The 14,019-nt window shown below is 45.2% G+C and overlaps 1 pseudogene across 1 annotated transcript; it reads right to left on the bottom strand.

Annotated features, from left to right (window-relative positions):
* Nucleotides 1-5,815: 5,815 nt before the first annotated feature.
* On the bottom strand, nt 5,816-7,082 carry LOC123094222 (transcription factor WRKY19-like; annotated as a pseudogene). The gene is made up of 2 exons (XR_006445774.1): nt 6,673-7,082; nt 5,816-6,549 (listed from the first exon to the last, which is right to left on the bottom strand). The product of XR_006445774.1 is annotated as a transcription factor WRKY19-like (transcript).
* Nucleotides 7,083-14,019: the final 6,937 nt, after the last annotated feature.

Consider the following 14,019-nt stretch of genomic DNA (forward strand, 5'->3'; position numbering starts at 1 on the left):
AATGTGAAACTTTTGTAATATGTAACGACGGAACTATGTGTTGGCTATGTATGTATATATGATGAAACGTGTGTGTTGGATATGATTGTTATATGGATGCTTGTTGTATATATATGTGTTGAATATCTCATATGTGAAATAGTGACCTGAGATTAAGAAAAAACAAAAAAAAAATTATTACTAATGGCGCACTACCATGTGGTGCGCTATAAGTATAGCAGATAATAGTGGCGCACTGTGGGCAATACTAATGGCGCACTACGTGGTGCGCCATTAGAATACCAGATTCTAATGGCGCACCAGTGGTGCGCCATTAATAAAAAATTCTAGTGGCGTGATACTAATGGCGCACTGGTAATGCGCCATTAGTAGGCAAAACCAGTGCGTCATTAGTAGGCCTTTTCCTAGTAGTGTTAGGGAGGACCCCAAGTAGGATTCGGCGTACTTGGGGCACCTCCTGGCTGACTCCCCTCTCCCCCACCTATATATATGTGGGAGGGGGCGCCACACATAACAATGACAATCTCTTAGCCATGTGCGGTGCCCCCCTCCACAGTTTCATCCCTCGGTCATATTTTCGTAGTGTTTAGGCAAAGCCCTACGGAGATAGCATCACCATCACTGTCACCACGCCGTCGTGCTACTAGAACTCATCCACTACTTCGCCGTCTTTCTGGATCAAGAAGGCGAGGACGTCACCGAGCTAAACGTGTGCTGAACGTGGAGGTGTCATACGTTCGGTACTCGATCGGCTGGATCACGAAGAAGTTCGACTACATCAACCGCCTTAACAAACGCTTCTGCTTACAATCTATGAGGGTACGTAGACACACTCTTCCCTCTCGTTGCTATGCATCTCCTTGATAGATCATGCATGTGCGTAGATTTTTTTTTTCCATGCAATGTTTCCCAACAGCAGCCCCCTCCCCAAATCATCACCTCCTTGGCCTATTATAAATAGGTGGGGGCAACCCCCTCCATACGTATCTGATTTTTCACGGAGCCTGCCCCTCTCTCTCTCTCTCTCTCTCTCTCTCTCACACACACACACACACGAATAGTTTGTGCATCGTTAGGCTCCTCCTCCTCCAGTTCTCTGATGTATCTCTTGTTCTGGATGGCGAAGCTGTGTAGGATGGATGATTCCATATGCATAGATACCTACAGAGGCACTATATGTTTGGTGCTTAATCTATGGATCAGTTCGAGGGATGAATTCTCGCGACTGTGAGGTATAACCTAGTTGCGGTAGTCTGCATCAAAATGCTTCACCAACTATTCTCTCTGTTGCGCTACATTCGTGAGCAATCTAATCTAGATCCAATCTCACATGTATCTCCATAGTGATCCAGGGATGGTTTGTAGGTCCAGATTTCTTTTCTACTACGTTTCCAAATAGTGGATAGTGCCAAAATTCCTACTAATTCAAATCGTTTATAAAAGGGGTGAAAATCTAGTCTAAATGGATTTCAAATCTCACTACTTCAGTTAAAGATGCCAATGCCCTTATGACCCTTTGGGAAACTAATTAGGAATTTAGGAGCCTAACCAATATTGACTGGAATGGCAGAGAGGTCATCAAGGAACATCTCCTGAAAAATCTTGCTTTCTAGAGAGCATGTTGGAAGCAAAGAGTCGCCATTATGTCAATTATAGTGGGCGAGGAGAATTCAAAAAAAATTGCAAGCAAAATATGGACACAACAAGATCTCTATGCTGAAAGATGACACAGATACTGAATATCATGAGCACCAACCAAACACAACCCTTTTATGGAGAGCCTTTGAATAAAGACCTGGTCAATCACTTCAAACTTATTTGCTAGATCTAAACTCTCTCATTCAAAAATGTGATGAGATTTAGTGTTTAGATATCTTGTTCCCCAATAATGAAATTGATGAGGTTATTAGGATGCTTCATGTGGATAATGGACCTAATGGTTTTGATGGGCTTTCATTAAATCTTGTTGGAGCATTATTTTTCATGACTTCTATATACTCATTTAGGACTTTTATCATGGAAGAATTAATTTGCAAAGTATCAATGCATTAGACGTCACCTTGATTCAAAAAAAGATATGCCTTTGACTACAAGTGATTTCAGGCCTATCTCTTTGCTAAATTGCACATGGGAAAACTCTATGCATACTTTGGTGTGAAGGCATTGATCATGGACAAGCGAGGAAGGACGGGCAAGTCGCTGACAAGGAGCAAGGAACTACGAGCTTAAGAAGAGTGAACCCCAAGTGTCGCGTACACAACTTCTAGACACCCGGAGCTCGGGGTTCAAGAGCACCAGAACTTCGGACTACCTTTGAAATTGCTTGTGGATATCCAGGCTCGTGGACCCTGGAACTATGGCCCCACCGTGTCTAGACACCCTGGATTCCCCCAGCCCCATGGATCTCTAAGATTTTCTATGAGAAAATGATTGGGCTAGGCCCATGGAATCTCACCTATGTTTGTGGGAAATTATATATTTCATACCTCCTACACTTTGTAGGGTTAGGAAAGTATTAGAGACTAAACTAAAGATAAGTGTGCTCATACATCTCCCCAAGTGGGATCAAGGCCTCCCTCTTGTGGAGAAGATTCCTCTCACCTCCATCTCATCAGATGGGGAAGAACATTCCTACCTTGCTATCGTGTTCCATCAGGAATTTTGAATCAATTGCACCTCTTCCATTGCCTTTTTATAGTTATAAAATGAACCTTGGCTTGTGAATCCTCTCTATCATGTGTTTTCCTCCATGTTTCCCTTGTGATTTGATTGTGATCTCCCTTTAGTTATTACTCTTCATTGTTCCTCAAATCCACCTCCAATTTTTGGAGATCAGGCCACTCTACAGCTTGCCGCATACGAGAAGTCCCCTGACACTGCGATGGGAGTTTGGCATCATCTCCACACTTTCTCAGATCAATGAAAGATTCGCCTGCACGATCAGTGTGCCCTCTCCTCCCTTGAAGGGCTTGTTCCCTTTGTCATGCGTATAGTTATTCAGTGGTGATCACTCTTGAGAATTCGTGTGCCTACACATGAGCAATCCTAGTGCTTTAGGCCTACTTCCATTGCGGCACTTGTTAGGTCTAGATTAGCTCAGATTCATTGTTTTTTTATTATCGGAGGGTTTTCCCTTCCCTTTTGTTAGTAGTCGTATTTTTTTGGTCACTCATGCTACATTGGCTTCTTTCTTCTTAAGAAAATGACGAGCTCCCATGAGTGTTTGAGAAAAAAATCTATCATGAGAGAAAAATAAACAAGCTATTGGTAATGCAGTGTCATCAAATTGAAGATTGTGCTAAATAATCAAACTCAGGGCCTCCCAAAAGTAATCCCAGTCTGAGCGAGCAGATTGACAAGCCTTTTTGTGAGGAATCCTGTATATATCATTGAGAACTTCCTCATATGCCCAGACAACACTCAAAATTTTCGACATCCAAATATGCCCTTGTTCTTTTGTGGGGTATAGATACATTGCTACCGTGAGATAAGACGTTTACTATGTACAAGATATATACTGTTTCCATATGTTATCATATTGGCCCTTCTACAAGTTAGGTCCATAAATAATAACAAAAGCTCTTTGCAAATTATAAAGGTCAACCATCTACTGCGTATTCTTGCTTGTTATCATGAGATGTTATTTCTTCATTTAGAACTTTGAAATTTCTGGCAAAATTTGATTGAAAAACTTGACAACTTTATTCATCTTAAACTATTGCACAAAATTGGCTAAAATTTGACTAGAATGGTAAGGACCACATTTATAATTACTATAAATATTTCATTTTTGAGAAGTTTCCAATTTTTTATCAGAAAATTGCTAATTAAATTTCTCTTAAACTATTGTCCAGGACAGGCTGAAAAATTACCATCATATATACTAAAGACATGATTTATAATTCGATGCATGGTTTTCACTCTTTTTTGTAAACTTATGAAATTTTGTTAAAAAATATATAGCCGATTTTCAGTGTGAAATGTATAGCCGAAATATACTGCCCAATTTTTACTTATCTATAAAACTACCAAATATCATTAATATTTGCACTAGTATTTTCAGTATTTTTTGAATAGTTTCAAGTTGTGGCCAAACATTGATTTTATCCATTTCCACACAAGCTAAGGCAAAGTGAATAATCGTTCCAAAAACCAATTGTACGTCAACCAACGGTAGTGGCATATTTGAATGGTTATCTTGAATGGTATTTGTGCATATCAGCGAGTTCCTTGTGTGTGTTTTTCTATCTCTCCATCTGATGTCTGTTAGCAGAAGTGAATAATTAATTAGTACTGCTATTAGTACAAAACATACTACTCAACTCGATCAACGAGGTAGCTGGGATGCAAATTGGTGAATGTTATGCTACCCATTTGCATGCCTACAACGAGGAGTACTGCTACTATACAACTTGATCGGTATTCTCTAGCTTACACCCGCGCCTACTCCCGTTGCGCTCAATATGCAATAGGGATTCTTAAACTCGATCTTGCTGGCGATTGGGGTTGGGACCATCGTTTAATAAATCTTTACTTCGCATCCTTGGCTCTATGTGTAAACATTTGATAACATCCCACAATAAGAAACGACATAGAATAACATCATGATGTTTACAGCGATTTGACTATAACCGGATAGGCTCCTCCTCCCACCTAACGCTTGTTTATTTACGTGCAAGTCGTGCACACGCAAACATGCATGATTAGAAATTTAGAGTTCAAGGCCTCCGATGTTGTGGGCATGGACACACACATGTAGCCAACACAGATCCAGATTGTATACCCGCAAAAAAGGAAAATCCAAATTGTATGTCTCAGGGCAGAGGGTTTGACTACAGTGGCTACGGGCCTCATATCGTGCGCCATGTCCATCCTTAAACCTAACGCATCAGCATCGCCGTTGGATTATGGGATATGCTCTTTGGACGGTGTAGATTAGCAACCAGCTCAGATTAAACTACTAGGAGTACATCAATGTATCTCGATGTTATTAATTCTAATTTCATTCCTAGTTCCAAATATGTTTGGAAAGTGAAAATTCCTTTGAAAATTAAAGTATTTATGTAGTTTGTACATAACTAAGTCATTTTAACTAAGGACAATCTGGCAAAGCGTAACTGGACAGGACCTACTAGATGTACTTTTTGTGATCGGGATGAAACTATCAAAGACCTTTTTCTTGACTGCCCCTTGACAAAAGTTCTATGGCGGGCGGTACACATAGCCTTTAACATTACTCCTTCGAATTCTGTCAGCACGTTATTTGGGACGTGGCTTAACGGGATAGAGTCTGAAACAGCGAGACACATTCGCGTAGGAGTATGTGCTTTATTATGGGCAGTCTGAAACTGCATAAATGATTTGGTTTTTAACAGAACAACAAATATTCATTTTGTGCAGGTCATCTTCCGAGCCACTGCGTTGATCCGTATGTGGTCACCACTCACTCTGACGGAGGCCAGGGAGCGTTTGGTTACTGGATCTATCCGGTGGGAAATGGTAGCACGGGATATTTTCAACCGGTTTGGATGGCGGTCATCTAATAGGATAGACAATTAGTTTCCCTATCTTTCTTATGCCAGCCGGTTGTGGCTTTATGCCTACTTTTTATTGGCTCTATGTGAGCTTTTCTTTACTTTCGTTCAGACTTTAAAACCTTTGTTGAACCTATTTGCTATTTTATTAAGTTGGTCGTATGCATCGTTCTGATGCAGAGGCCGGGGAGACCCACTTTTTGAAAAAAAAAAGGAGTACATCAAATGATTGTGCAAACACTCAATCTCATGTTGTTCATCACCGGGTGCTACGACAAATATAGATAGAAACACATACGTATTTCACAAAAACATCTGCTCTGAGAGAACCAGAACAGCAACTAAGCTATTGGAACACCCGAAAACAAAAACACTAAGCTATTGGAACAGAGGAATGGCGTCAAAATCCATGAACTCGCAATCGAATGGGCTGTCGCCGAAGTGGTCCCAGTCCAAGCAGCCGGACAGAGGATCCCATGCCGGCGATGCACATGAGAAGTCGGCCGACGAACTCAGGTCCGCCGCCGCCGGATCCACCGTCTGTGAGTCCTCCGACGTTGACTCAACTTTGGCCTCTTTCACTTCGAATTCCTCTGACGAGCACACGGCCTGCGACGAGTGTGAGGCCCCGCTGTCGGTCCTCCGGCCATCGTCGGTGTCGCTGGGCGAGGAGAGCCACGGCGAGCCGCTGCTCGCGGTGGCCGACCCGAAGTTGATGACGAACGGCTGCATCTTGACGTCCTCGGCCTCCAGGACGGCGCCAGCGGCGTCGCCCTGGCAGCAGGTGTGGTCGCCGAAGTAGGTGATGACGTAGAGGGAGGGGTCGTCCTACGCCTGCTGGACCTGCCTCGTCGCCGGGCAGCCGATGTCGTGCTTGTAGGTGCACCTGAAGTAGAGCCTCGGGTGCTTGTTGTTGTGGATCTCCTTCTGCCCGTACTTCCTCCATATGAACCCGTCCTCCGCCGTCCGCCTCCTCTCGACCCTCGCCGCCTTCTCTCCGCTGCTCGCGCGCATCCTTGAGAAAAAAGTGAAGCCGTCTTGTTAAATCAATGCTCGGCTGGTAACCTCAACGCCGGCGCGGTGGGCAACACCGCCCCGCTCATGTGCAAGCGCAACATCAGTTTGCTAGCGAGCCTACCTTCTTTTCGGCCTCGTCAGGTTGTCAGCGCCGCCGGGTCCCGACTTTCGCTTCCTGCCGCCGGAAACATCGACCACGGCGCCTTCGCCGCCGTGGAGCGCGGCGAGCGCGCGGTCGCAGCAGCGGAGAATCTCCGCGGCGAGCTCCCGGATCCCGGCGTTGTCGGGGGACGACGCGCCCCGGAGCAGGGCCTCGAGGACGGCGGCCGAGTCCCGGCCCTGCACGACCAGCTCGGACACGGTGGGACAACCCGCGGGAGTGACAAGTGCCGCCATGTGTGTGCTGATCCAAAGATTACTTTCTACCTTGGCTCTACGCGACTCCGATGATTGTGCTGTGGCAGCTGCTCTGGATCTAAAGCTTTTCGTCCGAGGAAGAGGAAGTGGAGGTGGTGGTGGAGGTCCCCGTGGAAAGGTGGTGCAGATTTATACACGCACGCGGCTGAGTTTGGAATTTGGATCGACCTTTGGACAGCGCCAGCTCGAGGAAGCAGCGGCGACCAAGGAGCACATGGCACGTACCAACGTAGTACGTACAGTGGTGGTGAGCTCGATCGAGAGAGTGAGGCTCAACCAGATCAATTAATTTACCCACGTGCCGTTTCGAATACGCGCGGTTGCTTCCATCATGTACCGCGTCGCATGGCGCGTCGTGCCTCGGCTAAAGTAACGACAGTCGTTGCAGGGGACCAACCGAGGCGTTCACACCTGCACACTTCACAACTATAGTTTTTTTTTTTGAGAGACTTCACAACTATAGTTGATACAGTATGTTGCAATGGCATTTAGATTGTAGCGCTGGTACTTGGCCAACTCCAATGCGCGGCCGCATTTGGCCCGTCTTGTTAGTTTTGGGTCCAAACAAACAAGAAAACGCGGTCCAACGCGTCACGCAAACGGGCGGGCGTCCGTTTCCTGTCCGTCCGTGACCCATTTCCGGCTTAAATCTGAACCGGGGTTGCGTCGAAACGGATAGAGCGTGGACACGCGTGACGCCCACCCTTGACCTCCCCCCTGGCCCACACGTTCGGGGCACAGTGTCACATCCCTAGTTCTGGTATGCACTGGACTAGCCCTTCATGTGTGCATCATGTTTAAATTTTATTTAAGTTGAAATGGGGATTGCTCAAACCCTAGCACCAGATCAAATCAACTAGGTTCAAATAAAAATATTCTCATGAACCCAAAATGCTCTTCAGAAAAGTTCATTATTTTTGGATTGGTCTAGAACCTCTCCTAAAAATGGTGCACATTTTTCTAGGCCATTCTGAATTTTTGAATTAAATCATACGGTATTTGCATTTGGGCATTTAATTGCTAAATAATATTTTAAATGCACAAATAATCACAAACTGAAATGTTTGCCGTTGGAAATATTCCAAACAGTGACATTGAGCAGTTTCATGATTTTTGAAAATGCCCTGGCATTTTTATTAAAGCCAAACACAATTACAGAAAATAGAAAAAGAAAATAAAAAAACGAAGAGGCAGAAGACTTACCTGGCGCTCATCTGGCAGCCCAGCCCACTGGCCCCGTTGCCAGTCATCTCCCACCTCTGCCAGAAGGCAGAGGCGAGGCGTGGCGCGCGTCCGAGAGCCCCCGGCCACCTCCTGCTTCCACCTGGGAGCCCCACGCCTTCTACCAGCGCCACGGAGACGCCCTAAGCCCCTGTGCCCTCTCTCTCACTCTCCCTGTGCTCCTCCTCCTCCTCTGTTTCTCTCTCCCGTGCAGCCTGACTGCCTGTAGGATTACCAAGCCAAACTGGTCGAAGTTGAGTCTAGAAATTCTTTAGTTATATAAGGGAATTGATTGTGGGATGGAACGTAAGGCTCTTTTTACTCCTTATACCTTATGCCCTTCTAATCTGAGTCATCTTATCTTTCCTACGGGGTTAAGGAACTAGGCTTTCTCTTCTTTCTATTAGGATCACGTATTACCAATCCGTAGACTCATATTATTGTTGGATTTAAGCCTCTGTTCAGTTCCTAATACTTCCGTATGTTGATAGTTGGTCTTGGAACCTTGCTTTTATGATGATCGAGTGGTTATGCCATCATTTTTGTAGCATGTCTCCAATCTTTTGAGCATTTACAGCCGTTATGTTGTCCGAGTCATCTCAGGTTTCTAAATAGTCCGATGCATTTGCAAATCCCTTCTTCCCGTTCCCGATGTCCTCTCTGGCCAGGTTAACCACACTAAACGGTGAGTTGAGGTACTCTATTGCCTCGACGTATATGTTGGAGCTATTATTATGACCCTAGATGTCTAGAGTATCACCTAGTAATCTAGCCATGTTCTGTGTCCCAGTGTGATGATCCTGGCCATCATTCTCGAAAGCATCCGTGATGCCATTTAGTTGGTAGGTATTCTATTCCTGGGTTCTTGGACCCGAGATTCACCCTACTTACTTCATGTTGATAGTGTTGCTAGTTCCTTTAGGATATTAGTAACCTTTGCGATAGTCCTCGAAGTTCGTGGTATTTCCTTCTTCCAAATACTATGAACCACTTTATGGCAGAAGTTTGTTGGATCAAAAGATCACAACAGGAGTGCCCTCGATGAGTTCTCCATTCTATATTGTGACTCTGCCAGTTTAACCTTTCTGCATGGGTTATCCGGAAGAAATATGTTGAACTCGTTCGACATGCTAGTCCATGCATCCACAACTCAGAAAATCATATGTTCTTTTGGGTTGTCCCTCTTTAGTTATCTTCTGACCTCGTCTATCAATTGATAGCCAAGGGTATGCGTGCATTCGTTCATCGATGCCTATTATTCCTGTGGTCCGTCAAGCCGTTCTAGTTCAGAATGACTAGGAGAAACAAACTCCAGTACCTCATCCATATCCAGGATTGGATGAAAGTAGTCATGCTCCGCAGATCAAAATACTAATCCAATTTTGTTCTCTTCCACCTTGAAGTATTACCCTCTTTATGTCAAGAAAGTCATAGGAATTGCACACCATCTTATGAACTCTTGATACAGTGATACTTCTCGCCCTCATTATTCATTCCTTGGTCCCCGTGTTGTTGCAACCGGAATGCCGACAGATGAACTATGATGTGTGAAATCAATACTCCTAGCAACCTTGTTGCTTGGTAGTTAATGGACAATAATTTCATTCTTAGCGTGTTGGTTCTTGAATCATCATTCTAAGATTGATCGTGCTACCTAGTCCATTTTCCTGGTGCACTCTTTGATCGATGAGTTAGGATTATTTCGAATCCTCGCTCTTTTGATCATATCATCTTGCCTTGAAAAGTAAGATTGTTCTCGAGCTTAATAACATAACAGTGGTTCGTGATGTTCCGAATATCCTCTCGGAAGTATTACCAGGTCGTCACCTGACCATTATGTTGAGTTCGTGATCAAGTTGGTTTGCTTGTAACCACCCCTTCTCCAAGAATCTGTGTTGGGTACCCCTGAGCTAATTGGTTAAGCTGAACAACAACTTGGAGAGTTGGAAGATAGAAGCTTGTGCAATTTAGTTCATTATAAGGGATATGTATGTATGTTGAAGAAAGATGATATCTTCATCGATTGGTCCCTGTGATCAGTTGTTGGACCTATTCTCTTATCAAAACTTTGATTTGAGTGTGGGCTATTCTCAAATCAAATCAGAACCAATGATGTTCGTAATGTTGTCTTACTCGTGGTTCCTCCTCGAGCATACTCCATTATATCTTATGTTCTGACCAATGCTATTACCTGTTCACATAATTGTGGAATTTCATCTATTTGAAAATTTTGATGACTTGTTGTTGAGCCCATCAGCAGCATTTTATCTCCTCCATGATTCATGTTGAACATCCAGCTGGTGTTGGAAACTTGTGTAAGCAATTTCTTCATGCCCCGTTCATGAAGCATATGTTAGATGGAAGAAGTGACTTCCTCTGATTCACGAGCATTTGGTGCAAGTTGCCGCCGTGAGTTCGAGAAAGATTGTTTTTGTTTTCTCTGGTACCATCCCAAGTCAGTTATGCATGTGCGAATGTATTCTATGGTTTGGTAGATTAATTTCCTCCACTCCATATGTATTCCCTAGCACACCAAGCCACTGACTGATTTGTTCCAAGAGAAGGAGTTCCTTTTAAGAGCTAACCCGGGCTTAATCAAGGACTTCGATATCCTCGATGATGGTTCCCCACCTGAACTCGGTAGCGTTTAACTATAAGACTACTACATGGCCATGCTTGTCTGGGACAACGTGTTCACAGGTTTGTAGCAGAACCAACTCGTGTTTTGGAGCATGCTATCGTAGTTCAATTTCCCGAGAATCTCGCAACGTCATCTCGTCGGTTTGTGTTGCAAACTTTCATTTTTCTTTCTAGACTTGATGAGTCTGGAATATCATGTTACCAACCAGATCTGAATCTCAGGCAGATATGATGGTTGGAACCTTTCCAAGATCTATGATGTAGGTCCCGACAAGGTTGATGTTCTGGCCGACACACCTAGCCGGAAGATCTATCATTGTAGTATCTTGATTGAGCAAATCGACCATCTTCCTCATGAGGATTTCGAGTGACTTATTTAGAAGTTGTTCCTTATGGATCCTTTGTTCTCCCGAAGCCAGACCTTTACTTGATGTTCCAGATACCGATTAGTATTGGGTTAAGCTGGTACATCAAGGAGAACATTAGAAGCGGAGTGCTAAATGTCTCTCGGTCGATCATCCAGATTTTATTTCCTTGGCCTCGCTAAGGTGAAATCTGAGAAAGCGTTCTCTTCCTTTGCATCTGCACCGTCCATCACCATTCATCAGGGTAGTAAGTTGTGTTGCCAGGATCCTTGACACGGATATTGGTAAAACCTTGATGAATATGGAAATGCTCAAGTTCTTGAGAGCACGCACAAGCGCTAGGTGTTATCATCGGCACTAACTGGGATTGCTCTCACTTTCCTCGGTTATGCTATAACTTTTCGAACAGTGGACTCACTCTCTACTGTTGAGCTTCTCCCCAGTTACTAAAATCATCCCTTGTGTTGTTTTCAACAAGGTAATCCACATCATCCATTCTAATCCGGGTATTCCAGTCTACCGAACCCCTCCAAATGATCACTCGAGAATTGCCTTAGGCTGGTATAAAGAATCTCGATGATCTCTGAATCAAAGGTAATTCTTTTTGCCACTTAAGGGGATAATCTACGAGTCACCTCCTCTAAGATGTCTTGTTATGGTATCATGGCAACTCAACTCCTTGCTACTTTGACAACCGTTCACCACCTTCTTAGGTGTGGAATTATTGCCTACCTAGTGAACCCTCGTCATCTGTTCCACTCCATCCCTCTAGATGTGTGCTTCGTGTCTCAGCTCGAGAGATGTTGCTATGTCTCATTTCGTGAGTTGATCCTAAGTTGTTCGACCATCGATGAGATCGATCTTTGTAGAGTATTTATTTTCCTCTCGTAGTCATGTTAGTTGGAGTTCTCAGAGCAAGACATCGAGACAATGTTGGTGATCGAGTCAACGTTCTTTGAAGTGCCACCTGGATCGTGAAGATTATGTTAGTTTGCATTCTCCTTTCATCTTACCCTATGCTTGAATCTCGGGACGAGATTCTTATTTAGTGGGGGTGAGTTGTCACATCCCTAGTTCTGGTATGCACTGGACTAGCCCTTCATGTGTGTATCATGTTTAAATTTTATTTAAGTTGAAATGGGGATTGCTCAAACCCTAGCACCAGATCAAATCAACTAGGTTCAAATAAAAATATTCTCATGAACCCAAAATGCTCTTCAGAAAAGTTCATTATTTTTGGATTGGTCTAGAACCTCTCCCAAAAATGGTGCACATTTTTCTAGGCCATTCTGGATTTTTGAATTAAATCATACGGTATTTGCATTTGGGCATTTAATTGCTAAATAATATTTTAAATGCTCAAATAATCACAAACTGGAATGTTTGCCATTGGAAATATTCCAAATAGTGACATTGAGCAGTTTCATGATTTTTGGAAAAGCCCTGGCATTTTTATTAAAGCCAAACACAATTACAGAAAATAGAAAAAGAAAATAAAAAAACGAAGAGGCAGAAGACTTACCTGGCGCTCATCTGGCAGCCCAGCCCACTGGCCCCGTTGCCAGTCATCTCCCACCTCTGCCAAAAGGCAGAGGCGAGGCGTGGCGCGCGTCCGAGAGCCCCCGGCCACCACCTGCTTCCACCTGGGAGCCCCGGGCCTTCTACCAGCGCCACGGAGACGCCCTAAGCCCCTGTGCCCTCTCTCTCACTCTCCCTGTGCTCCTCCTCCTCCTCTGTTTCTCTCTCCCGTGCAGCCCGAGCGCAGCCATCGCCGCTGTCCGCACCACCGCAGCCATAGCCGACCCCATGCCTCTCCTTGCTGACCCTGCCGTCCGCCTCGACACCGTGAAGTTTTCCCCTCAACAAGCGCAAGCCCGGACGCCCTGCAACACCGACACCACCGTCGTCTTCCTCCTCGGGCTTCGACCACCACTATCGTCGATTCGCCGCATGCAGGACGCCCCCGAGCCCACCGAGCTTCTCTCCGACCTCGCTGTGAGCTCCACTCCGTTTCCCCTGCCTTGTTTTGCTCGTTCGCGTGCCGTAGCACCCTCGCCCACATGCCCGAGCACCGTCGTCCGCCATTGTTGCCTAGCCCCCTCGACCCGAGCCCCTCCGCTCGAACCCGTGGCACCAACGTGTTTCTGGTGGCCCGCGGATGCCACCTAGCCCATTAGCTCCTCCCCTGGCGCACGCAGCCGCATCCCCGCGCGTGTCCGAACTCCGGCTACCGCCTCACTCGCCACCGCCCACGCCACAGCTCACCCCAGCTCCTCTCACCTGCTCCTCTGGATGCGCGCGAACTCAAGGAACCCGTAGAAACAAACAGCGAGGCAAATGGTTGCCCGTAGCTCGACTCCGATGAACAACCATCGTCGGATGTGCTCGCCGGCGTCCAACTCCGGTGAGGTGACGTGGCGTCATTAGCCTGGGGCTAATTACCGCGTTAACCTCGCCCTGTGTCACTGACAGACCGGCCCCACAACTCTAATTAACCACGGGTAACCCCTGTTTAGTTTTAACCTAACCACCATGGGCCCACACGTCAGCTTTGACCAAGCTGACGTGGCTGTTGACTGGGCCCACATGTCTGTGACCCAGAGAGCACTGTATCACTGACACGCGGGACCCACTGGTCAGGTTTGACCTGGTCAGCCGCAGTTGACCTGCTGACGTCATAGTGACGCAATGCTGACGCAGTTAATAATTTTCTGGATTTAAAATAATTCAGAAAATCCAGAAAATTGCCTAAACTTCTAAAAATCATAGAAATTCAACCGTAACTCCAAATGAGATAAATTATATATGAAAAATGATCAGAAAAA

Source organism: Triticum aestivum, chromosome 1B, assembly GCF_018294505.1.
Source record: "Triticum aestivum cultivar Chinese Spring chromosome 1B, IWGSC CS RefSeq v2.1, whole genome shotgun sequence".
Lineage (NCBI taxonomy): Eukaryota > Viridiplantae > Streptophyta > Magnoliopsida > Poales > Poaceae > Triticum > Triticum aestivum.